The sequence below is a fragment of the Cynocephalus volans genome, chromosome 10, assembly GCF_027409185.1.
Source record: "Cynocephalus volans isolate mCynVol1 chromosome 10, mCynVol1.pri, whole genome shotgun sequence".
NCBI lineage: Eukaryota > Metazoa > Chordata > Mammalia > Dermoptera > Cynocephalidae > Cynocephalus > Cynocephalus volans.
Genome location: NC_084469.1, coordinates 35,848,648 through 35,876,621, shown reverse-complemented (window position 1 = coordinate 35,876,621; position 27,974 = coordinate 35,848,648). Strand labels below are relative to the sequence as shown.

The 27,974-nt window shown below is 42.3% G+C and overlaps 1 long non-coding RNA gene across 1 annotated transcript; it reads left to right on the top strand.

The window, feature by feature from the left end:
- Nucleotides 1-1,048: 1,048 nt before the first annotated feature.
- LOC134388630 (uncharacterized) lies at nt 1,049-27,656 on the top strand. Its single transcript, XR_010024640.1, has 3 exons — nt 1,049-1,296; nt 2,017-2,084; nt 24,391-27,656. It is a non-coding gene; the product is annotated as an uncharacterized LOC134388630 (long non-coding RNA).
- The last annotated feature ends 318 nt before the right edge of the window (nt 27,657-27,974 follow it).

The window sequence follows — 27,974 nt, the reverse complement described above, 5'->3', positions numbered from 1 at the left end:
GAGCGGTTCTTCCAGCATTGCACTGCCAGCGCCTCTAGCACAGAGGGACTCACATGAGAAACATGAGGGAGCATTTAAAAACTACTGGTATGTGAACCCAGTCCAGGAATTCTGATGTCATGGTCTGGGGTAGGTTTCAGGCATGTGATATGATATATATCTTTTCCCTTGAGCTTCCAGGTGATTCTGATGTGTGTACAGCTGCAGACTAAGCTGGCTTTTTCTGGGGTATCTGACCTGAACCTACCAGCTCCTGATTCTACAACCTGGGGCAACTTCAGGTCCTCCAAAGCAAATCCGCTCACCAGGTGGATAAGGGATTTTCTTGTCTGGTGAAAATGAGCCCTGGCCTGGGAATTGGGATCTGTATTCCCTATCTGGCTCTGCCCTGAATTACCAGGGTCCCCCTACTCATGCTCCTAATTTCTTAAGACTGGTTTCTTCAACCACAAGATCGGGAGGTAGAAAAGTTTTATAAAGACCAAATAAAATGTTTACATAGTAGCAATGCTATTGAACAATTGCTGTGCACCTGCACCCTGCTGGCCACTGAAGACATGTTAATTTCATTTGGTTCTATTACTCTGCCCACTTTGAAGAGGAGAGAACTGAGGCTCAGAGAAGCTAAGTCGCTTGGCCAAGGTCCCACAACCGCTACGTGGGAAAACTGGAATACAATCCCAGAGTTTGCATGTGTCACAACTCCACTGCTTTACACACCAGTCCACGATGAAGGGACTTGCCATTTGTCTTTTCCCAGGATGTCAAAGCCAAACCTGGCAAGACACACTCTGGGAGGGCAGTCAGTTCGTGCAGAGAAATGCCCTCAGTGCACAACTTGATTTCGGTACGAGAGTCCCGTGGTGTTCCCTCTGCCCTCCATTGTGGGCTGTCCAGGAGTGGGTTTCAAGCTTCTTTTATTGTTCTCCTTTATTGAGTAAGAGCAGAAAATAGTGGTTGGCTCAAAGAGAGGGTGACATCAGCCAGCTGAGGAAGAACAGCAGCTATTCTCTACCCAGCAGGAAGGAAAAATTTAAAAAGGAGGAAGGCTAAGTGAGCAGTGGACCTGTCTCCAACCCTGAAAGCAGGCAGAGTGGGGTTCAGGTCTCCTTCCATCCTGCCACTCCACTTTCCATGTTCTGTTGAGCAAAATCGAAAGGAAGGGGAATTTGAGCTTAGAAGAGGGCCAGAGATGAGGTTAATCTCTTCAGGGAAATGAAGGTAGAAGCAGCCTGAATCAGAACACTGGAGTGTGGGAACAGGAATTGGCAAGTCCAGGAAAAGCTAAGAGGCCAGGTAAGAGAGCTCAGAGGGATGGTTTTGTCCCTGTGTGTTCTTTGTTGACAGCACTTAATATAACTTGAACTTGGGAGATTAGAGTTCAAGAGGCTGTTGATTTCCACTGAGGCACTTTGCCTGAATTTAGGGTAAGCTGCCACGAGTGGGACTTTTGTCATAGTGTTTGAACAGTCTGACTGCAGTTAAAGCATAGATAGCATGGGTAACTATAAAATTATAGTTCTATAGTATAAAATATATAATAAATTAGAAATATATAATATATAACATAAATATATAAGATTATAGTTATATAGTATACAATTATATATATTCCTTTCCTCTCATTGTCTTTATTATACAGACACACACGCACTACTCTTAATTTAAAAATCAAGAAAATCAAGTTTGGAAAATAATAACCTTATGAAATAAAATATAGAGAACCCTTAGCTTCCTTGTGGTTCATTTTCCACTAAGGCCAGACTCAAATGATTCTTGCTGTTGTCCCTCATGATTTCAGTGAGAGAAAACCATGCCTCTTTGTGTCACCTGCTCGATGTGATGACCCCTAAGAGGAATTTTGGCTCAGTCCACAGCTGCCCTTGCAGTTCACACCCCTGTTGTTCCCTGCACCACCAATGTAGCATGCAGTCGATGGAGGGGGACCGAGGCTCAGTTGCATGGTTGTAGAATCGCTCTGCTCCGGTACTGACACCCAGTTTCACTCTCTTCTAGAGGATGGGAACCGTCAGCAGCAAAGTGCCTCTCTGGATTTCCGTTTTCCTCCAAGGGGCAAGAAGCAGGTAAGGGAACCACAGGAAAAACTTGTATAAAGTTTCTTGATCTAATCACGTGCACCCCAAAGGAAATAAACCCACTGCAGGGAAGTGCTGACAAGGTTCAGGTGAGGCTGGGTCAGGAAAACCAGACTTGGGAGGAGCTCAGGTCTTCAGATCTTTATGTAGAGTGTCGTTCTTCTAAAATGTTTTCATTCTTGAAATTTTCAAACATATACCAAAGTCAACAAAATAGTCCAAAGAACCCCCTCATACCTATCATCGAGTTTTAACAGTGACCAACACTCTGTCACTCTTGCTTCATGGTTTCTTCCCACATGGCTTTTTTATCTGAAATATTTAAAAGTAAATTGAGTTATATTATTTCACCCATAAATATATCAATGTTTATCTCTAACAGATAAGGACCTTGTTTTTTCACACCATCATCATACCAACATCACAGCCAACAGAAGTAATTCCTTACTATCACATAATCTGTGTTCAGTTTTCCCTGATTGTCTCAAAAATGCCTATTTTCAGTGTGTTCAAATTGAGACCCAGACGAGGTTTTTACAGGGCATTTGGTTGACACGTCTGAAGTCTTTTAATTTATAGCAGTTTCCACTCCCCTGCTCCATGTATTTCATGGCATTTATTTGTTGAAGAAACTGGGTCATTTGTCCTGTAGAATTAGTCACATTGGCTGATTATATCCTCATGGGGTCGTTTAACTGTTGTCAAAGACAAGGTTGCATGTTAAAATTCAAGAGACCTAGAGTAGGTATTCTCAACTGACTGCCCGTCAGTATCACCTAAGAAGATTTTAAACGTTTCAGAATTCCTGGCCCCTTCACCCAGTTATTCTGATTCTGCAAACATAGGTACAGCCCAGGACTGAATTTTTTACTGCCCAAATGATTCTGATGTTCATCCCCCAGTTTAGAGCCACTGACCTCCCTAGCTGGGCTTTTCTCAAAAGGGCTACTGATTATTCCAAAATAATAATAATAATAAAGGAGAGGGAGGAAAAGGAAGTGGAGTAGCAGGCAGAGGAGTAGGAGAAGTCATAGACAAATTCTTACTGAGCACTGAGCGTTAATTTATATTGGGATGATTTATACTGAAAAGGTGTTATTGAGAGAGAAATAAGAGATTCAACTCACAGGTTTATAAGTTTAGACCAGGGAACCAAAAACCTGGCTATAAAAATGCAACAGACCTCAAGTCCAAGACCTAGCCCATGTTTTAACTCCCTCTCCTCCCAGGCAAATCTAATTGAGAAAACCCAGATCTTTGGCAGGAATGAGGAGGTGGTAGGAATCAGACTCTCTGCCCACGGTGGGAGTCTGCCCTCCCCTGAGCCCTCTGGGCTCCGTGTCTTTGTCTGAGTTCTGAACTTCCTTGCCTTGAAGAGGGATTTTCATTAGTACTATAGATCAGTTTCATCCTTTTGTGAGTCTTCTTGTGGACAATAGAAAGACTGAAATGGAAGATAATGCCAGACATGTTAAAATGGTTTGTTATATTCAGTGCAGGGAAAATCCCTTATTTGGCATAAAAAGAGAGCTATATTCCACTACAATTAAAAGAAAAATAGCTGCTTTCTGTCCTCTTAAACATGTTTAACATGTATTTAAAGAATATCAATTCAAAAGGATACCCTTTGTGGTTTATTATGATAAATTTCTCATTATTTACAGACGTGAGTCAATAGATAATAAACAAGATTTAAATTGGAAAAAAACATAAAGAAAAAAACGAGTAAATGCGATTCATTAAAATACAACTTAGATAATGCAGACTAAAAATATACCATAAACAAAGTTATGTCAAAAGCAACAGGTTAGGAGGGAATACTGGCCAAAAATGTTTAACAATTTTTTTCCCAAAATAAATGAAAATCTCCCTCAAATCAATAAGGAAAATACAAACAATTGGGTAGGGAAAAAAAAGACAAAATATTAGAGCACAATATTATAACTCCAAGGTCAAGGGTTCAGCTCTTCATACTGGCCAGCTGCCAAAAAAAAAAAAAAAAGACAAAATATATGAACGAATAATTAACAGGAAGGGATTTCCAAATGGTCAAGAAACAAAACATGATCAATTGCAGTAGTAATCAAAAAAGTGCAATTAAAACAACAATAAGATACAATTTTTTTACTCATAAATTGGACAAAAAGTTAAATTTGTTAATAACATCTTGGCAAGAGTCTAAGGAAGTGTATGTTACTTGTTGAAATATGAATCAGTCAGACTGCAAGCCAATTTGATAGTATCTAAGGAAATTTTAAATACTCATACCCTTTGACTCAGCACTCACAATATCAAGGTTATACTAGTTTTGTAAATTGAATTGGGAAGCTTTCCATATTTTTCTATGTTCTGTAACAGCTATTTTGTTCCCTTAAATATGTGAGGCATTTATAAAACATTCTCACTGTAAAAAATTAAAACCATACAGAAAAAGCAAAAATTTCTTATGATTTTCCCCTTCGTATCCTAATCCCCTGCCTAGATATGATCATTATAGTACCCTGTCTGAAGAAACAATAGCACGTATGGCCAAAGAGCCATTTGCAAAAATGGTCTTTCATTCATTCATTTTTCTCATTGAATATTTATTGAGTGCCAACTGTGTATTAGACACCATGTTAGGCACAGAAAAAGGTCTGCTTTGAAGAAGTTAAAGTTCCAGTGGGAGGAAACAGAACAATAAACAAATGAACAATCTAACAAAAAAAATGACTTAATAGGATAAAATCAGGCAGTAGTAAGTGTCATGAGAAAATATTTAATACAACATGATAATGAAGAAAAACTGGAACCCACTTATATGTTCCTTTTGGGAAAATGGAACAATTTGGTCAGGCTCCCCTCACCCCAGAGCCAGTTCAAGGTGGCTGTGGGTGGAGTAAGTGTGCTTGCAAAGCAGCGCCACTTTGGCTGGTGTTTTACTGCCTCAGGCACCAGCCCTGCGTGGCCATGTTTTTCCAGACCTGCAGCTTCCAAGGGCCGTGTTGCCGGTTCCCTAGCTTCTAGACCTGCATGAAGGGGTCTGGTGACCCAGCCTGGCATATGAAGGGTTTGTGACCCAGTCTGTGAACGGGCTTGAGGGGTCTGGGAGCTCCAGACCCAGCCTTAGCTCAACCATAGGCCCAGTAGGTGCAGGATTACCAGCAGGTAAAAGAGCCATGACAACTAGCGTGGTCGCCTAGCTTTACAATTGGCGTCACGAACAGGATTAAGAGCTAGACAATTGGCACTGTGAGCAGGATTTGTGACATCAGCCTTAGCCTTGCAGTAGCCCTTGTCATAGCCAGACAGTCCCTCAAGTGGGAAGAAGTTTTAAATAAAAACATTTATTTTTTATTTATTTTTTTTTTTTTTGTCGTTTTTTCGTGACCGGCACTCAGCCAGTGAGTGCACCCGTCAGTCCTATATAGGATCCGAACCCGCGGCGGGAGCGTCGCCGCGCTCCCAGCGCAGCACTCTACCAAGTGCGCCACAGGCTCGGCCCTAAAAACATTTATACTATGGAATATTATGTAGCATTTTAAAAGGATGAGATAGGTCTCTATGTACTGACATGGTGAGTTCTCCAAGTTATAAATTTAAGTTAAACACACACACACACACACACACACACAAACTTGCAATTCAGTATGTAGACTTTAATTTCATTTATGTAAAAAAAAAAAGTACAAAATTATATACATGTCCACGTATGAAAGTGAAAAGTTCTAGAAGAATCCATAGCAAATGGATCATAATGATCATATCTAGGCAGGGGATTAGGATGTGAAGGGGAAAGTCAAGAGAAATTTTTGCTTTTTCTGTATGGTTTTAATTTTTTACAGTGAGAATATTTTATAAATGCCTCACATATTTAAGGGAACAAAATAGCTGTTACAGAACATAGAAAAATATGGAAAGCTTCCCAATTCAATTTACAAAACTAGCATAACCCTGATATTGAAACCTGACGATTTTAGCACAAATAAAGAAGTCAAGATCAATTTCATTTATAAATACGGATGGAAAATTCCTATGTAGAACGTTAGCAAATGAAATCCAGCAGTATAAAAAAAAAACCATGACTAAGCAGGGTTTATTCCAGAATCACAAGGATGGATGAATATCAGAAAATCTAGTAACACAATTTATCAAGACAATCAGTACTGCCCTTGGATCTGGGCAACAGGACGCCCCACCCCGGACCTTCTTCTCCTGCTTCCCCTAAAAGCGTAAAGGATTCCTCTGGGCCAAGGAGATCTGTCCTGTGTTTCTTCTGTCTTTTAAATCTCACTTCTGGTGCCTAGACTCCAGAACTACCTTCCCAAATGGCTTATTTCCAGAACCTACAGTGACCTGTTCCCTGGTTCCATCCCCTCAAGGGTGGCTCTTGCAACAGAGTAGTACATGCCCTTTGACCTGAGGGATGGCGCAGGTGAGACTGTCTGTGGGGGGTGATGTAGGAGGCTGGAGGCTGGACATGTGGGTTGGAGTATCCATAGCTGTGTATCTGAGGCCCCTCAAGGTGTGGGATGTTGTAAGGGATGGAAAAAGAAGAATGGTGGACTATGGCCTGAGGTCGGGCGCTTCCGTATTCTAGTGTGGAGTATGATAATTGTGCTTCCATATTCTAAAAAGTATGATCACTCTAAATTTGAACCTGGTTTCTCACCTTGTTATGAAGGTAAGTGTCAAGGTGGGAGACAAGAACATATTTTGACCTTTTGGTTTGCAATTTCTAAATATTTAGAAATATAGCAGGGCAGGTCTCCATTTGTACTCTTGGCCCAAGGCCCACAATTGTTAAGGGCAGCCCAACAATAATAGAACCGAGGAGAGAAAAAACTTGATACCAAAAATAGAAAAGATATTGGAGGGATGAACTGAGAGGAAGAAGAGACAGAGAGTGTAGAAGGGAAGACGGAAATGGAGACGTTCTGAAACTCCATCACTAGGGACTTAAGATAGGCCTTCCCTTGGTGAGGTGGGATGAGATATACCCACGGAAGGAGGGTGGAGAAGAGACCCTGGGAATTTTGAGACTTTGGGGTGGTGAGAGTGGCACTGTCATCTAAGAGTTGGGTGCAATTTTCTGTCTCTAGAAACGGAGATTTCAATTTACATTTAAGGCCAACCATTTCTATCTTTGTTTGTTTTGGAAAAATTCACTAAGAATCGACCCTTTGTTATTCAGCTATAAAGCAGGTACCCATCCATTGTTCTTAGAGAACTGAAGTCAACACACCTGAATGCAGCTGTTAACCGTTGTGGTTTCCTTGTGTCAGTCTCTGTGTCTGCTGATCAAAGTGTGTAAGAATGTGCCATTTCTCTGGCTTTTACTATAGAGAGGTGGTTCTTGTTTATTTTTTAAGTAGGATTTGATTCCTGGAGGTGAGAATCCAAGGGACAGAGCAGAAGAGGAGGAATTCCAAGATTTCTAAATGGTCTTCTGTCTTTAACCTTGCCTGAACCCCCTAATTTATTTTCTAAACAGAATGACTTTTTTTTTTAAAAATAGTTTTATTAAGGCACAGTTCACCTATCATAGAATTCAATCATTTTAAAGATACAGTTAGACAAGTTGTAGTAAATTTATACAGTTGTGCAGCTATCACCAGAATCCAGTTTTAGAGTATTTCCTTTGTGCCCATTTGCAGCCAATCCTTGCTCCAACTCCAAGCCCCAGGCAACCACTGATCTGCTTTTGTCTCTATAGTTTTGTCTTTTCTAGAAGATTCATATGAATGCAATCACACAATATGTAGTGGTCTTTTGTGTCTGGCTTCTTTCACTTAGCATAATACTTTTCGGGTACATCTGGGTTGTAGAATGTATCAGTACTTCATATTGATATAGTATTCACACTTTTACTGAAGAGCATTCCACTGTATGGATATACCCCATTTTGTTTATTCATTCATCAGTTGATGGACATTTGGGTTGTTTCCAGTTTGGGGCTGTTATGAAAAATGTTGCTATGAACATTTGCTACAAGTCTTTTTACGGGCATATGTTTTCATTTCTGTTGGATATATACTTAGGAGTAAAATTACCGGGACATATGTAAGTCTATTTTAAAATATTTAAGAAGCTACCAAACTGTTTTCTAAAGTGGCCCCATCATTTAAATCCCCACCAGCAATGACTGAGGCTTTCAGTTTCTTCACATCCTCATCAACACTTAGTATTGTTAGTCTTTTAATGACAGAATAGAGAAAGAGGACTGAATTAAGAGTATAAATTGCTGACTTGGAGAAAGTCAGCTGTGGGCTAGACACTCCAGGCCCCCAAGCTAGGAATCCCCGTGAGCTGTGGAGACAAGGGACGAGGTGTTCAGAGCTGGGTTTTGAGCCCTGACAAGGTTTCAAGATCCTCTAGCAGATTGTGATTCAGAGCCCCCTGTTTTAAAGAGTGCCTCTTTAATTGTGGGCATTGGCTCATTCATTCTTATATATACTGTACATTAAAAATAAAATTTCTTCTCCATACTGGCCAGCCACCTAAATAAATAAATAAATAATCTCTGAAGAATATACCAGGATACATACTGGGGAGGGGTAGACAGATGGGGATCAGAGATTAGAAGGAAAATTTTTACTAGATGACTTAAAACAATTTTTTTAAAAATTTCAAAACAATCTCAAATTTACACAAAAGCTACAAGGATGGTAAAAATATCTTCTCCTGAATCATTTGAAAGTAGTTATTCATATAATGCCCCATCAGCTCTGAACACTTTAGTGTGTCGTTCCTACAAGAACAGTCTCTGACATAACCATGACCCAATCAACAAAATCAGGAAAGTAACACTGATACATTTCCACCATTTAAGTTTCACCATGTGTCCCTCTATAGAAAAAGGATCCAATTTCATGATCACGTGTTGTCTTTCGTCTCCTTCAGTCTGAAAAAGCTCTTCGGTCTTTATGACTATAAAGATTGTAGAATAATCTCTTAGAATGTCTTCTAATTTGGGTTTTTCTGATGTTGTCTCATGGTTAGATTCAGGTGATGGATCTTTGGCAGAAATAGCACAGAAGTGATATATGATCTTCTCACTGTGTTCATCAGGCTGTACACAATTGTGATTTGCCCCATTACTGATGACATCAACATTAATCTCTTTATTAATGTGGTGTCCACCAGGATTCTCCACTGCAAAGGTATACTTTTTCCTTTGTAATGAATGAGTGTTTTGTGTGAGGCACTTTGAGACTATGTAAATGTCTTATTCTTTATCAAATGTTCAATTTACTCATTTTTAATTTATAGACTCACAGCTTCCTATTTATTACTATTTAACTTACACTTTTTTTGGAACTATGAGAATGTAGTAACTATCTTAAGAAATTAATCAGTTTTTATTAATTAATTTATTTATTTATTTATTTTTTGACTGGTAAGGGGATTGCAACCCTTAGCACAGTGTGGTCTGCACCACACTCAGCCAGTGAGCGCACCAGCCATCCCTATATAGGATCCGAACCCACGGCCTCGGTGCTACAGCACTCTCCCGAGTGAGCCATGTGGCTGGCCCAAATTAATCAGTTTTTAAAAAGAAACAACATGAAGTCTAAAACTTCCACTGATCCTGTGCCTTTATTGAATCCATCTTTATCCTTTGGCAAGGCATAGGGCGTATACCACTAAGGTACCTGGGGTGTGTGTATGGGATGGGGGTGAGGTGTCCCAGTGGGACACAGGACTCAGAGTAGGGAGGGATATTTCCACAAATGGCAATGGATGACTGTTAACCAAAAGCAGGAAGAATGGAAACAGGATGTCAGACAATCAGTATTAAGAAGAGTTCCCAAAGTGGATGTGAGAACAGCAAGCCACAAAGAAGAGGCTATGACCAGAGGGCATTCAGAGTCTAGTGTTGGAAGGCAGGAGAGTTATTAGAATGGAAATGGGTGCAGGCAAGTAAAGGAACAACCCCTAAAGCCAGAGGGTGATCCTGGGGACTGTGAGGCCCCTGCATGGTGGCATTGAGCATTGAAAGCCAAACCAGTTGCCGTGGAGTTGAGGCCCAGATAGGGTCAGGCACTGGGCAGTACCTGGCTGAGGGGGCCATTCTGAGGCACAGGATTAGCTCGTAGCAAGTGCTGTCCCTTTCTCCAAAAAATAATTTGTCTTGGTAGGAGACTGTAGATGAAAGAACAACCTGTGAAGTTGCTAGTAGTTCTTCCCAGAGGTGGACGTCAGCCCAGCCTTTGAACTTTGGCAGTGATACTGGTATGGAGAAAGCTGTAGGTAATTGCTGAACTCTTTGTAGACTCCATTTTTTAAATGCAGGAAGTATCTGCCAAATTACATGAATTATGTTTCATGCCACTCATTCTGTTCCTCTCCCCCTCTCAGACACAAATCTATGGAGTCTGCTTATCATGCCTGCGTGCGTGGGATATTTTAGGAAACTGTTTGTATGTTGGCAACTGTCCATGGCCTGACCAGAGCACACCTCCACAGACAGACACATTCTGCAGATTTCTAACAAAGCAAATATGTTGATTTTGGCATAGGTTAGCCCCAGATTATCAGGCTATATTGCTTGGGTGAGTACGAGAAAATATCTAGAGAAAACACATTTTATGACTTTAATTGTTATTATAGGTGCTTTCAAAAAATAAATCTGTGACCTGTAATATTTTTAAGTGAAAGAACTCACATCTGGTTCTGATTAGCTCTGGAGTCTGTTGGCTGACTTAGTACGGGAGCCTTTTCTGGAAGTCAGCTCTGCGTCTAGGGATTCTGTTTTCACCCAGAGAAGCACAGTGGAGACCTTGTTCCAGCACAAAGGCATTAGCTGTTAGTGTGACCCCTCGTGAACATGGCAACACGAACCAAAGACCTTCAAGTCAGGGTCCTGTCCTGAAGGACTGAGACAGGCAAGTCTGAAGTCAAGGGCTGGAGAGAGAGAGTTACAGAATAGTTCAACAGCCTGGGTGCTGGGCGTTGCCATTTTAACCTCCATTCACAATGAGGACCGATAGGAACTTAGATACAGACAGAAGTAATGCTCACCCTCATTCTGGGTAAAAGGACAAAATCAAGAATAAACACTGTGGTATGTCTCACTTTTATTATAAGCAACATGGCAGAATCTGTAACAGACACCCTGAAATATTTTGCTTTCTTCTCACAAGATGATGAGAGCTATAATAAGCACATTGGCATATCTCACTTTCTTTATGGGAAAGATGAAAGGATTAACTATAAAAATAGGTAAAATGAAACCAACACAGCCGAGAACTGCACTGGGGCCCATAGACTCTGAGGATTCTACAAAGCAATGTCCAGGATAAGATACCTTTGACCTGAACCCTTGTCATTTTAAAATCTGCTGGCAGTAGCAGTTTTGGACTAACAGGAGCATTGCAGATCTTCCTGAATCCTTCTCTAGGAGCAAGAAGAATAAGTTAGCTTCAACCTCCAATCCCTCCCCCTCCAGCTCACATTCTCCCCATGGATGATGAAAGCAGCAAAGCTCGCCCACCCCAGAGCCATCTGGGAAAATAGCATCCTGCCCTGCTCCTGGGACATAAGTGTGTCTCCCCTCGGGTGACCTTATCTCATTTCTGCATCTACATGGCCTTTCTATCCTAATCACACTCCAAGAGCTCCATCCATGCTTAGCAGCACCCACATTGCCACTTAAAGGAGACAGACCGATTTTTACCAGTTGCACCACTGAACAGAGGGAGGTAGCAATATCCTTGAACGAATCTGACTTGACGGGGGAAGGAAAATTTCTTTCCCAATTGCATACACATATACATGCAGTAGGCTTTAGCCTTCAAAAAGCCTTTGGTGAGTTACTCCACATGAGGCTCCATGAGTCAATGGACGGTTGGTCAGTTTTTGTCACAAGCAGAGAGCTACCTCAGGGGCAGGGATAAATGGGTGGAAACATGAATAATAATCTTTAAAGTGAGCTCTCATATGCCGGGAATTGCTCTAAGAACATCACAAGTATGAACTCATTTAATCCTCACCACGGCCCTCTAAAGGAGGTACCATATGCCACTAATATGACAGATGAGGAAACAGTTACGAAGAGTTAAATGACTTGACTGTGGTAACAGCCAGGTCCAGAACAATCATTGATGACATTATAATTCATTTAGATTTTATGGTAAAATCTCATTGTAATGTTGTGAATAACATAAAACACTTACAGGTACTAAAAAGTCCATGAGAATAAATTTCAGAAAGATCCTGTCAGGTTCCTGCTCACAGTTTTGGCTCTGTCCGCCTTCAGGCTCCCAACAATTCTAACCCTGTGTCATCCCTCAGCCATGTCCCTTCCTTTCCAAGCCCTAGCCACCACCCTCATTCAGGCCTTTACTTTGTCTGCCTTGAACTCTTCTAATGGCCTCTTAACTATCTCTTGGCTTTCTGTCACTTCCCCACTTGGATTCAGTTATCACATCTCCAGATTAAATGAACACAGTACAGCTTTGTCTCATCCCTAGCCAGCACGAAGCCCACCGAGTCCATGTTCAAGGCCCTCCATGGCATGCCACAGCCAACTTTTCCAGTGTTACCTGAGTTATGCTCTTTGGTTCAGTACGTTTTTCGTTGAGCCAAAGTATTGGTAGGTTATGGGAACTCAAAATTGCAATGACATAGTCCTAAATTGTTTATCATAGTGAGAAGACAGACTTATAAACAAATGCAAAATATTAAGATAATTATTCCAACCCAGGTATGACCAGAGTGCCACAGGAGGAGCAGCGCTTTCATCTGTCTGGAGGCGTCAGAAAGGGCGTCACAGAGAGAGGGAGATTTGAGCTGACAGAATGAGCAAAAATCCTGAGTGGACCAGCCAGGGGAGTGAGCTCCAAGCAGAGGACATTATGCATTAGGACAAGGAGCAGAGTGTTTGTTCATGGAAGGTCAGGCGGTGAAGTGTCGCTGGAGTGCAGTGTTTGGTGGGAAGTACGGGAAGCTGAGAAAACAGGTGCCAGATGAAGGCCCTTCGTGAGTTGACTTCTTGTACAGGTACGATTCCAACTCCAAACTACAATATGATTTTCAAAGTTTGTCTGGAATATACGTGTGAGAATTGTCAAGAATTTTTTTTAAAAGAATAATGAGGAAAGGGAAAAACAAAAACAAAAACATTGCTCTCCTAGACATTAACATATATTGTAAAATTACCATGGTTGAAATTGTGGGGTCCTGGTGAGGATTAGAAAGATAGATAAAGAAATAGAAAAGGAAGTACAGAAATGGATCCACATATGTTTGACTAAACTTAGGAATAGAAATGTGGCATCTCAAATCAGTACCAAAGTGATAGATTATTGAAAAGATAGCATTGGAACATCTACCTGAATTATTTTGGAAAAAAAGTTGGATTCTCTACTCTTCCCCATCACTCACAAAACAAATTCTAGATCAGTGCTATCCAATAGGACTATTTGTGAAGATGGAAATAGTCTATACCTGTGCTGTTCAATATGGAAACCACCAGCCAAGAGTGATTATTGAGCAGTTGAAATGGACCTAGTGCACTGAGGAACCACATTTTTAATTTTAATTGAATGAAATTTAAATTTATATAGCCTTTTGGGGCTAATATCTACCATAGTTCTAGATGAACTAACAGTACTAATATAGGAAAGAAAATAAAAAATACTAGAACAAAATATAAGTAAATATTTATATAATCTTGGGGTGAAGATCTTCTTTAGTTTAATATCAAAAGTAAAAATCATAAAAGAAAAGATGGCTTTGACTACCTAAAAATATAAAACTTTGGAATACACAAAATTTAATAAGTTAAAACAGAAAAAATTTACCTTACATATAACAGATAAAAGATTTCCATTCTTTATATATAAAGATTATAAATTAATAAATTAATTGTAATTTAATACAATTTTAAATTAATTTTGCCAATTAATAAAAAATGAAGAAGACTTAGAAAAATGAGCAAAAGACATAAATAAGGAAATCACAAAAGAAGAAATACAAATGTCCAATGAATATGAAAAAAAACTTCAACCTCGCCACTCATCACAAATTCACCAATCATGAAAACAATGAGATAGTTCCTCTAACCAGGAAAAATGTTGCCACAGGCATGATTGGTGAGGGATAGGGAAGCAGGCATTTTCCCACATTGTCTGTGCAAGTGTGAATTGCCACAACCACCCTGGAAAGCAAGTTAGCAGAAAAGATCACATCACACATTCTTGGATCAAGTTTCAGCTGTTCTTATTTCCCTCATGATCATTTTACATAAAAACCCACAGATTAAGACCTTGGGACTTAGGCTGTATGATGGCCATAGTCCTGGTCCCATCTCAGTGGCTTGATGGCTTTCCTTGTGGCAAAGGGGAGCCATGGGAAGGTGAGACCATGTCCCGAGAGCTCCAGGAAATCATAATGCCTGCCATTCACTGAGCATGTATTTAGCCGCGTGCCAAGCACTCTTCATACAGCATCTCATTTAATTCTCACAACCACCTCTTGAAGTAGATACTATTCTCCCCATTTTACAGATGTGGAAACAGGCCTGGAGTAGTTCAGCACTATCGTCATGCAGCGGGAAAGCCAGGGCTCGAAGCCTGGTCTGTAACTGAGAGCTGTGCTCCTGTTGCTGGCAAGGACTAGCATTGACGCCCCTTGGGGTGAGCCTGTGGCCAGTAAGACCCCCATAAACAGAGAAGCATGGCCTTGGGCCCTCCTCATTAGGAGTATCTGCCTCAACAGAGAAGCAGGGCAGACAACAATATAGCCAATGGCCTATTGCTGTCTTGGATGTCCCTTCCTGGGTATATATGGGTGGGAAGGAGCTGGGTTTTAACTAGATTGAAAAGACTCTAATTTATTGGGGCTGAGACAGGGTAGAGCTCTCAGAAAAGGAATTTAGGGAATTGAGTGTCCACAGACTTTTCCATCTGCTCTTAGACAAGGACCTGCCAAGTGACGATGGAATGCTGTGTGTGTGCCCAGCCTTGTCTCGGCTCATCTGTCTCATACTGGGGCGGCAGGTTCTCCAGCCAGGGAGGGAGAGGGTAAGCTCCTTGGGGAGGAGAGCTCAGGCCGCCAGCTTCCTCTTGCAGCATAGTTCAAGCCTGAGATAGTTTGAGTGCTCAGAGGGAAGTGGGTGGGCAGGGAAAGCCAAACACCATTTGGTCTCCATCAACACTCAGAAAGGAGCATGAGTGAACACTGGAGTCAGACTTGGGTCTCTAGCGAAGGAGATGGCAGCCGGGACATTTTCCATCATGGGCAGATCTGCCCAAATGAACAGGACAAGGGCAGGAGAACCCATAGAAGAATGGTCTCCACTGGGCAGGGAGGGATGGAATGGGTAGGGTGAGCTGGGATGAATGGAGAGGAGCACAGAGATCAATTTTTATTTTAAAAATGACAGATCTGCTTCTTTCCTCAAGGAAATGAATATTTGCTTTCGTTTCTGTTTTTAAAGCCATTAGCAAAAGTTGGACAATCACAACAGCTCTGTTGGGCCCCAGCTGTGTTACCCATGGAGCAGAGAGCTAAGCCAGAGGGTGTTCTGTCGAGGTCTCTTTTAGTGTTAAGGTCTGGGATACTCACACTTCCTCCAAAATAAGATACCTGGGGATGCTTGTTAAAAAAAATCCTTCCCAAGTTCTACCCCAGACCCCAGAATCTCCCAGGAAAAGGCCTGGGAGTCTGTATTTTAATATGTATCCCAGATGAGTCTCTCGCATCAGGAAAATTCAGGAATTGCTGGTAGGTGACAGGACATCTCTAAACTCCTCTAGCCCTATTTTGGAGAAAAGGGAGACTGAGGCTTATAGCACTGGCCTTTAAAGAGTCTGCAATGCCTAAGTTTTTTGTCCCCTCTGGTGTCCCCAACCTGCTGTTCAGCAGCCCCAGGGCCCTAAGGGTCTTCGATGAAGTTGCTCACACCTCTGGGTACCCAAAAGAGGCAGCAGGGGAGTAGCACTGAGTTTGAGGGGCACAGCCCAGTACATGGTTTAGGAAGCAGGTTCTGACTTGGCTGGACCACTGACCTTGACAGAGTAACTTTGTGGGGTCTTGAGCCAGGGCTTGACATTTCTGGGCCCAGTTTCCTCACCAGTAAAATGGGGACGATTAATAAGCTCATTGATTGTTCAGTAGTCAATAAATATTACGGACTTTCTTTTAGGCTTCCAAGAAGTAAGCAGTGAGCTAACTAGCAGAAGAAATGCTTTGAGCAGTGTAAAGCTTTTATCAGTATTTCCTAAAGGGTGCACCATGGACGTGGGCTGTTAATAGTGTTCCAAGAAAATAAAAAGAGTTCTGTTTCCAGTTGAGGAAATGCTTGATTAAATCAAATTAAACGGTCTTTGATTTAGGACTTCTCTGAGTCTTTTATGAAATGTGCACTGTGACTTGCCTGTGTGTGTGTGTGTGTGTGTGTGTGTGTGTGTGTGTGTGTGTGTGTGTGTGTGTGTGAACATCTCTCTTTCTCTCTTTTTTTCCTCCTTTTTTTATTGTGGATATATATGGATATATATATATATATCATAAAGTTTACCATTCGGTGGCATTAAGCATGTTCTCACTGTTGTGCAGCCATCACCATCACCCATTTTCAGAACTGTCTCTACTTCCGAAACTGAAACTCTGTACCCATTAAACAATAACTTCCCATTCCCCCCTCCCCAGCCCCTGGCAACCACCACTCCACTTTCCGTCTATGAATTATTTGATGACTCTAGCTACCCCATATAAGTGGAATCATACAATATTTGTCCTTTTATGTCGGGTTTATTTCACTTAGCATAATATCTTGAAGGCTCATCCGTGTTGCAGCATGTGTCAGAATTTCCTTCCTTTTAAGGCTGTATGTATACCCTGCACTGTGTGTTTCCATTCATGTACTGGTGGACACGTGGGTTGCTTCCACCTTTTGGCTGTTGCAAATAGTGCTGCTGTGGACAGGAGCGTACACAGATGTGTTCGAGTCTCTGCTTTCAATTCAGAAGTGAAAATGTCTAGATGATGGAGCCTCTCTTGGGCTAGCTATTTATTTTCTGTGGAACACACTGTGGAAACGTTGTTTATCGCCCTGAGGGGGCACAATTAAGTGAGACAATTCCTGAATTTTCTAGGGATATTCCTGCCCTGAATAATGAGGTGGGAAAACATCCTCGATTAGGAGTTAGGACTCCGATTCCTCCCTGACCTCTGTGGGCCCCAGTTTCTGCAACGGTTAAATAAGTATGATAAACTGGATGATCTTTTGAAATCTAAGATTCTTTGACCTGATGTGGTCACCCTCCCACAGAAGCACAGCATCAGGGTAGAGGGTGAAGGGTCTGGGTGGGGGGCGAGGAGGAATCTGGGAAGGAGATATTAGCATGCCACACGGATAACTTAATGTCTCTGTCCTTCAATCTCAACGTTTTAATTTTTTAACCTATTTACATTTATGTGGGAAGACAACATTTAGCTCTTTCTTTGCCTGTGTGCTTAAGGATCCAAACACTTCCTGGAGAGCTAGCTCTCCCAGTTGTTCTTTGGTCACTAGAGCTGGTGTCACAGTTGTGGACCTCCTTGCACTCTTTTGGCCTCCCCCTCCCGGATCAGCCTAATGGCTTATGAGGGAGAGAGTTGCTGTATTTCCTCTACCATTTTTCTCCGGGAAGAGCAGCTTTCCTTTTCTTCCACCATTAAAAACACAAAAGAAAGAGTTTGTCTCCAGGCCACTGAGGACAAATCTCAGGAATTACCCTTTCCCTGGGGGACATGAGTACTTTTCCACTTTCCTCTTCAAAAGCAGAGTCTTCCCTCTCGCAGTAGGAATCTCTGGCTGCTCCTTGAATTTTAAATATAATAACCAGGTTTATACATTAAGCAAGCTTTGCCTGGTTTCCTTAGCAACAGCTCTAACTTGGATAGCTTGCCATAGCTCGTTCTAAAGGAACTTGCACAGTGCATTATAATAACATCCCACTGATCCAGAAGGGAAGAAATCTTAACCTTTCAGAACGATGAAAATCTAAAATTAAGCCATGAAAGCGAAACAAACCCTTTGAGTCCCTGGAATAACCTTCACAAAGTCCTGCACTAAAGGCAAGAGCTTTAGTTGTAAGAAAAGTCTTTAGACCCAGAGATTCTATTTATGCTTTTTTAACACATCCTTCTCAACAGTGAATAAAAAGTGGGGAGGGGGCTAGAGACAGACACATTAGCAGCAGCATCAAACCATCTGGTAGTCTGAGAACAAAGAAGATGAAGAACTAAGAAAAGCAGGGGTAGTACTGTGCTGTGACATTTTTGACAGATTCGGATCAAAATGGACAAAATAAACAAAATGCTGGTTGTTGTAAAGATAAGCTTCAGTTATCTGGAAAGCCCATTTGTTTTAGAAGAATTCAGGGCCAGAAGAGTTGCATAATTGAAGCATCATCACGTTTTGAACCAAAAAACCTAGCAAGGCATTCAAAGATTTCAGATCTATCAATGGGATGAATCCCCAGTGGTATGCACAGGGCTGAGGTCCTGGCTAAGAATGACACCCTAGATTTTATGAAATTGAGGGATTCTGCATAGGAAACATTTTAAATGCACAAGTGGTCCTGATGTTTTGGTGGAGGCTGGAATTTTCACCTGAGGGCAACTTGCAGTGTTGATTTAGAGAAAATATATTAATGGGCCTTTGATGCTGTAAAAGCAAAGTAAACATCCAGTTGTGGAATGGGGCTGCTCTGCTCTTCTCTGCATGACAGTGTAAATGGATGTCATACCCTGGGGCAGGGCTGCATCACAGCCCTACTTCTAAAATTATTGTTTCTTCTGGGGAGATGTTTGATGTAGTCATGTCTAAGACTGGGAACAGAACTCAAAAGATCCAGGAAAGGCTGCTGGGGCCAAATCTTCACCACACGCTGACTGAGGTCCCCTAAAGCCAGCAAGTCAGAGATGGACCAAGGAAACCAGGACTCTCCTGCAGTTCCCCCAGGCCCAGTTCTGCATGAGGAGAAAAGGGAACACTTCTACATGGATAGTGGGAATGTGAATTAGTACAGCCACTAGGGAAAACTGTGTGAAGGGTCCTCAGAAAACTAAAATTAGAACCACCCCCTGAGTGGAGGAGGTGTGGAAGAGAACCATAGAAAAATGAGGAGGAAGCCAACCTTGACTCCCTTCCCTGCTGCAAATTTCCAAACCTGGGGCAGGAGAGCAGCTCTCAAATGTTTGAGAGGCTGGAGTTTTGATATTAAGTTTGATCACAGTTTTTAAATCTCTAATGATGAATAGTTTAATTCCTGCAAGATTGTGGTGTGTAAAAAAAAAGTAGCTTCCTTCTTGGCATAGCAATGCGTCTGGCTCATTCAATAACCAGTTATGTTTTATTATACGGAGTCTGTCTACCTGGTGTACTCTACCTACTGAAGAGCAAATGATCTGCGACTGTTCTCGGTTACCTCCATGGGAAAGGAAGAAAAACGGCGTAGTGAGGAATGTTGCCAGCTAAAGAAGTTTCCAAGGAAAACAGCAAAGGCACTTTCCGAGGCAATATAGTGAAGTGCTTGAAAGCACAGACTCTGAAGCCAAGGCTGCCTGGCTTTGAATCCGGGTTCATCCACTTGCTGGTTGTATGACTCTGGGCAAGCTGCACAATCTCTGGGTGCCTTGGTTCTCTCCTCTGTGAAATGGGAATGATGATACTAGCCAGCTTAGTCTAAGTTATTCTGCAATAACAACTCCAAAAATTCAGTGGCTTACAACAACTAAGATTTATTTCTTGCTTATATGTTACATGTCCATCACAGGTTGGCTTTGGCTCTTCCCTTCAGGACCAGAGTGTATTAGTCCAATTCTGTTACTTATAACAAAAGACACGGAACTGGGTGGTTTATAAGAAAATGAAATTTACTGCTTACAGTTTCGGAGGCTGGGAAGTCCAAAGTCCATCTGGTGGTGGCGACAGTGACCCAGGGGGTCTCACGTTGCAAGATGGCGGAAGTGGAGAGAGACCAACCTCCTCATTCACTCTCCTTTTAAAGCCCTCCAAACCACACCCCTGACCACCATTTTTAATCCATTCATTACAGCATGGTCCTACAATCTAATCACCTTTTCAAAGGCTCTACCTTTCAATTACCAAAATGGGATTTCCCGCCCCCTTAACAGTCACAGTGGGGACCAAGTTTCTAATACATAAAACTTGAGGGACACAATTCAAGCTTCAGTGAGTTTTGGGGGGACATAATTCAATCCACTACACACACTGAAAGAGCAGCCTTTATTCAGAGCATCACTGGTGTTAGGGCAGCTGGAAAAGAGTGGCTGATGGTGTCCACATGCAATAGCTCATATAAGCTTCTTCTTGAAAATGACACACACAGGTACCTCAAAAAGTTCACAGAAAGATTCGTAGATTTGTGTTATCTTCCAATTCTATTTTCCCACAAACTTTTTGAAATAGTCTTGTGTATGACTTTTGTTTACATTTCGTTGGCCAAAGCCAGTTTCTTGGCTAAAGTTTGATGTCAACATGATGGGGAGATAGAATTCTCCCACAAAGAGATGCAGAAAATATTGGGGACAATAATGCAAGGGTTATTTGCATTATTTGAAATAATGCAAAAAGTTCATGGAGAAATAGAATTGAAAGATAATACAAATCTTTCCATGAACTTTTCGAAGTGCCTTCGTATTGTCTACTGCAGTACCTACCTATGTAAATTGCCTCAAACAGCACCTAGTAAGGCCATATAAGTACAACATAAGGGCTATCATTAATGCTTCTTTTTTCCTCTTGAATTTATTTGGTGGTTTTCCTAAGAAGGCTAGTTGCTCTCAGACCCTATTTTAGAAACAGTCCCTCCATCAGGAATTGCCCGATTTGGCAAGAACCACCAAAACACCAGGGAGGAACCCAGACTAAGAAATGGTTGGAACCTGGGCCTCAAAGCCTGATTTGGGGTCTCTTTGAAGCATTCTAATGAAGAGGAATAAATACTGCCAGGTTTTCCTAGGCCAGTTTCTGGAAGCCTCTCCCTGAAAGACAGGCATCAAAGTAATGGGTGATCATGTCTCAGCTGTTTCAGGATGACTAGTCCTGTAAAGCTCAGCCTCTGCAAAGTTATTCTTAACTCGCTTGTCTCGAAGCAGACGGCAATAGCTCCATTTCTGTTTGATGCTCAGCCCACGGAGGGAGCGAACCCAGGCTCGGGGCCAGCTGGCATGGTTCCTGGCCAACAACTTTTCCACGAAGGAAGCTTGATGGGGACCCAGACTGCCCCATCAGGGGGTCTGACAAAGTGTGTGTTTGGTTTTTGATTTTCAATGAGACAGTCAGAGGCTGGAGCTAAGGCTGTCACCTGATCAGAGGGAGAGGAGATCTTTCACCATCCCTGAGCCTCAAGGCCAGAGTGGCCACTGGCAGGGCCATTCTTGGGTCTCTAAGACTCTTCTCAGCCCCTCAGAGCATTTTAAAGCTCTCTTCTCCAGAGGATGCAAGAAACCAAAATTGTGACCATTGCAAGTGGGGAACTGGGGAGGGTGACCTGCAGAAGAAGGATGGAGAAACCTGTGATCGTATTTCAGGTCTTTTTAGGACAACTTTAATTTCATTCTCTTTCTTCTAATGGCTTGAAAACCATTCCAAAATGCACCATACAGCTACTGTCTCGCTCACCTTATCTCTTTTTTCCTTATCAGTTCAATTCAAAATGACAAACATTTATAGACTATTTTCTAATGAGCAGAATAGGTACTGACCCAGGGCACTGGACCAGACAGACAAGACTTGAATTCCAGTCCTGTCATTCAAAAGCTCTAAGTCAGTAAGTTCACAAGTGTCTCTACTGCAAAGCCAAAGGTGATAAGATTGCAGCAGAGCTTGGAAGCACTAGACATTCGTGCTGTAGGTAGGTGATGGAGGCTTCCTGCAGGAGGTGGCACTTGAGCTGGGCCTTGAAAGACGATGTTATGAGTTAAATGGTGTCCCCCCAGAGGGATTTGTTCAAGTCCTAACCTCCAATACCTGTGAATATGACCTTATTTGGAAATAGGGTCTTTGCAGATGCAGTCAGGTTAAAATGAGGGTCATACTGGATTAGGGTGGGCCCTAAGCCGGTGACTGGTTGCCCTTTTACCTAGAGGGAAATTTGGACATGGACACACACAGATGCAGGTAGACTGCCACATGACAACAGAGGCAGAGATTGGAGTGATATGTCTACAAGCCTAGGAATGCCGTAGATTGCTGGCAGCCACCAGAAACTAGGAAGACGCACGGAAGCCTCCTCCCCTGAGCCTTCACAGAGTGCATGACCTTTCCGACACCTGATTTCAAACTTCCAGCCTCCAGAACTGACAGAGAATGAATTTCTGTTGGTTTAAGTCCCCTGGTTTCTGGTAATTTGTTATGGCAGCCCTAGGAAGCTAATACAGATGGCTATTACTTTGAGATGGAGGAGGCAGGTCTATGCAGACAGCTATTGGGAGCAAACGTAACAACTTTTAAAAGCATATGGTGTCTTTGGGGAGTAATTAGTAATTTGATGTGACTGGAGCAAAAGAGGTGGAATGGAAGACGGAGCCAAGTATACTGGGCAACAATGATGGATATGTAGGCTAAGACCTTCAGTGCCAGGCTAAGGAGTTTGGTCTTTATCCTGTACGAGGTGGGAAGCCACAAATGTTTTCACCGGGGGTCTGAACGGTGCCTGGGATGACTTTGAGTTTCTTTTTTGTCCCTCTCACAGGTTTTGGTCCCAGTAACATTGGATGGTGCTGGGCTTAGTACCACGGGATGGGTGACTCACAGGTAGGACAGGGCCTGCTCTGTCCTTGCGTCCCCCGTACATAGCACAATGTAGCTATCATGTTGTATTATTCAGTACCTTACCTGTGAGTGAAAGAAACATCATTTTGCTTAAGCAACCAGGAAATTCATTGGCTTACAAAACATGGGGGAGAATAAGAGGGTGCACTCATTTCCTAACGCAAAATGACTACAAGCCCGTGTGGCTTAAAACAACAGAAACTCATTTTCTCACAGTTCTGGAGGGTTGAGGTCTGAAATCAAGGTGTCAGCAGGGTTGGTTCCTTCTGGAGGCTTTCGGGGAGATCCCATTCCATGCCTTTCTCTCAGCTTTGGTGTTGCCAGCAATCCTGGGCATTCTTTGGCTTTTAAACGTATCACTGCCGTCTCTGCCTCACATGACGTTCTCCCTGTGTGCCTGTCTCCATGTCTTTTTTTCTCTTCTTTTAAAGACACCCATCATATTGGATTAGGACCCACTGTAATCAAGTACAACTTCATCTTAGCTTGATTTCATCTGCAAAGACCCTATGTCCAAATACAGTCATATTCACAGGTAACAGGACTTCAATATATCTTTTGAGGGGACACAATTCAACACACAACAGAAGGATAGAGTGGCTTCAGGTATGCCTGGCTTCGGGGGCTCAAGCAATGTCATCAGAGCTTTATCTCTTTAATGTTCAGACAGACCGTCTGCCTGATGGCTGCTAGCAGCCCAAGGATGAAAGTATATGGTGATGGTGCATGTGGGGTCGGGCACGGAAGTGGCAGTCAATAGCTCTTTTGTTTCATGCTCGTGGGGACCAAGAGAGAAAGTGAATCAGGAAAGATGAGAGCAAGACATGACTGGTGAGGAAGGGCAAAACAGAGACAGTCTGGACAAGGAGCAGAGACGGGGTGGGGGCAGTGCTGGTGGAGTGGAGCTCTCGTGGGCCCTGGACACCTTGTGTCCTTGTTGGGACAGTTCTCATTAAAGGGTCCAGTAAAGAGCAGGTACCCTACACCAGGCTTAAGGAAAAGTGTATGTAGAGCTTGGTATCTCCTGCCAGGACATGCAGGGCAGGACCTGTTGTTTTCCCTATCCAACTTCCATTCCTCACTCCTTTGGTGACAGCCCCATCCTCTTCCTTTAGGATTATCCCACCACCACCAGCTCCAGCTCCCAGGGTCTCTGGCTGCAGGAGAGTCTATCCTCTTGGCCAAGTGATTGGCTCAGGGAAAGGCCTCCTGTGTGTCTAGTGAGTCCTATTTCCTAGACTTTTTCTGGAACTATTGGGAAAGAGAAGCACTTTTTCCACGGGGAGGTTGCTTAACTGGGAGGATGTAAGTGAGAGGCTGCGAGGGACCATCTGTGCTATCACATGGGAGAGACTGCCTCTGAAGGAAATCAAGACAGAAGAGAGAAGACTGAAAAACTGACAGAGAAAACCCGAGGTCCAGGGACATGGTTCTAGCAAATGTGTCCGGCCAGGCCTGAAACAGTGTCTTTCCAGGCAGTTTCCAGAACCCACATGGACTGATGGATTCTCTTTTCTGTTTCAGCTGGTGTGAGAAGGATTTCCCTCACCTACAGCAAGAGTCCAGATTCCACAGGGCTGCTGCTCAAAGGCACCTCAGCCTTCCATTGGGATGGAGCCCAGGCAGCAAAAGGTGGCCCTGGAGCCAAGCACCTCCAAGGAGTCAGAGTAGGAAGCTGTGGGGTTCTGTTTTCTCCTCTTCCCTCAAGTGTTTTGTTAAGAAAGAAGCAATGGCTGGATCAGTGGTCCCTTGAGTTGCTCTGGTCCTACCCAGCATACCTGGTATTCCCCCAAGTTGTGGCAGTGAGGACCATCCTGAACCTTCTCTGAATTTCTTGGCCTGCTATGGCTAATACTGAATTGTAAGTAGTCATATCAGCCACCTTTGCTAAAAATAGGCTTTATTTAATTCCATGTGGATACCTTGCATTTAGTGCTTCTTACTGTCACATCTCATTTGATCTTCTCAACAACCCTGTAAGAGAGGCTGATATCATAATTATTGTTATTTCCACCAACATACACATGAGAAAACTAAACCAGTGGCTTATAAGGGTATGTGAGTGTAGTGTGATTGCTGCTGAGCCATGATCACAAAGATTGATCCATTTATCTACCTATTTGTCCAATAAATATTTATTAAGGATCTACAAGAACCAGGATCTTTGCTAGTTTCAATAATGGGTTTTAAATAAGTAGATAAGATGTGAATCCTGCCTTCAAGGATTCCCTGAACTATGAGGAATGTTAAAGACATGTTTCCAAATTATAATGTCAACAAGGCAGGAAAGTGTAAGTTTTATGAGAGGGACAGATAAAATGCTTTGGAAATTCAGGAGAGAGAAATTATTTCTACCAGGGAGATTGACATTTGTGGACATCGTTGGAAAGCAAGTAGGATGTAGACATACAATGGATGATGTGAGGGGCAATCCAGGAGGAGGGAAAGCAGAACACAATCAAAATCATGGGGTCAAGGTGATCAGCCAAAAGCCAAGTTTGGGTGGAACATAAGACATGTGAGGGAAGGATAGGAGAACTTAGAAAGCTGGGTTCAGAGACAGATCTTGGAAGGCCTGTGGAGCTAAGCTAAAGAGGTTGAGCTGTATTCTGTTGATGAAGATGATTTTTTTAAGCAGGAGCCCCACATGGTTTCTTCATGAAAACTAATCTGAGCAGTGTAGAGGGTAGGGATCAGTTTTCTAGGTAACAAGTTATAAGGTCCTGAGTAGGGTAATATTCTGGTAATTTATTGCTGTATTAACATGTCACCTAAAATTTAATGGCTCAAAATAATGATTTTATTATATTCATATCTCACAATTTTGCTCATTAGGAATTTGGGTAGGGCTCAGCTGGGTGGTTCTTCTGTTCCATATAGCATTACCTGGAGTCATCCAGAGGTATTCAGCTGGTAGGCTGGGGAGATCTGGAGGGTCTGAGACAGCTTTCTTCACATCCTGGCTTCTTGAAAGAAATGACTGGAAGGCTAAGCTCAGTTGAGCCCTTCTCTCTTTCTCCATACAGTTTCATGGCCTCTTCAGCAATCCAAGGCTCTAAGATCAAGGGTTCTAAGAGAGGAAGTGGAAATTGCCAATCTCTTAAGTCCTGGGGCTGGAGACTGGCACAGCGTCACTTCCATCATATTTATTGGTTCAAGTCGTCACAGAGCCCCACCCAGATTTAAAGATTGAGACATACATTCACTTTTCAATGGGAGCAATGTCAAAAATTTGTGACCGTCTTTCATTCACCACAAGTAATAAAATGGGAATGGACAGAGAATGACAGGTAGAAGATAATTTATAAAGGGAGAAGTTACAGGACTTGGCCCCTGCGTGGAGTCATTCATTCATGAAATATTTATTGAGCATTTATTATGTGTTAAGCAATGCTGTAGACATTAAGGACACAGCGGTGAACAAAACAGATTAAAACCCCTACCCTGTGGAGCTCATATGCTAATGGATTTGAGAGTGAAAGATGGTGCTGAGGTTTCCAGGGTCTGTACATGGTATCATGGTGGTCCATTATCAGATATAGGGGGGTCAGGAGGCTAATTTGTATTCAGGTTTGATAGCATGATCAAGAAACTAAGTGCTCAATTCTCCTGGCACTTGGGCTGAAATCATAACCACAGTAACAGCCCTCTGACTCCAAGCTATTGAGGAAATCCAGGATTTTGCTTACAACCACAGACAGTGCCTGCAAGATTACAAAGAGAAAGACAGACACTTTAACGACCTCATAGATTTCCTGCTTTCCTCTGGCAGGAAAAGCATCTGGAATCATGCTAATCCACAGTTCACTGTCAATAACACTCCACTGACAAGAAGGGCTCTAATGTCGTTATTCACACTTGACACAGCTTAATTCCTGTGTGCATTTTTACTAGAGAACCTCTCCAATGGCCCCTATTTTAATGAAATGGAAGCTTCTGCCTTTAGGAAATGGTTTCTGGGCCTTTGGAAACTTAGAATAGTTTCATTTCAAAGTAGACTCAAATGCCCACAATACATTATTGAGCTTAAAATTAAAAAAGCAAGTTGCAGAGTAGTATGTATAACATAACATTTTTGGAAAAAGTAATTGTATGTATACATTCAATTGTATACATGTATGTATACATTCATACATTGTATATATACAATTGTATGTATATATAGCAAAAGATATAGAAGGATACTGTGTCAGTCAGGATGGGTAAGGTATGTCCCAGTAATAGACCTCAAAAATCCTGGTGTATGCCACGATAAAGGCTTACTTGTCATATACACTGATGCCCATCGTGTGCTGAGGGTACTCTGTTGTCTGCACTCTGGGATCCAACTTTCTGGAACATCTCATGACAGAAAAGAGAACACAGCAAATGAGAACTGTGTGCTGACCCTTAAAGAGTCTACTCAGAAGTGACTCCTAACAGTTTGTAGCAGATTGAATTATGTTCCCCCAAAACTCACTGAAGCTTGAATTGTATCCCCCAAGTTTTATGTATTAGAAACTAGGCCCCCACCATAACTGTTAAGAGGGTGGGAAATCCTATTACGGTAATTGAAAGATGGAGCCTCAAAGAGGTGATTAGATTGTGCGACCATGCCGTAGTGAATGGATTAAAACTGGTGGTCATGGGCATGGTTCTGAGGGCTTTAAAAGAAGAGAGGAGAGTCTCTCTCTCAACTCTCTCTGCTCTGCCATTTTACAAGGTGATACTCTGCCATCACTGAAGTCAACACCAAAGAAAGCTTTCACCAGATGTGTTCTCTGGACTTTGGACTTCCCAGCCTCTGAAAATATAAGCAATAAATTTTGTTTTCTTTATAAATCACCCAGTTTCAGGTATTTTGTTATAAGCAACAGAAATGGACTAATACACAGTTCATGGGTCAAGCAAGTCACAGGGCTAAGCCTGAAGTCGGTGGGGTGGAGAAGCAGATTCCCTCCACAGAGTAGCAGAGTGACTATGTGTGAGCTATAATATAAAATATTACCACAGATGTCTACTGAACAAACCATTTATAGTGATAACTTTTGTGGTGGGGTGGGGGAGTGAAGGAGATTTTACCTTTAACGTCACACACTTCTATATTATTTCAATGCCTTTCAAAAAGC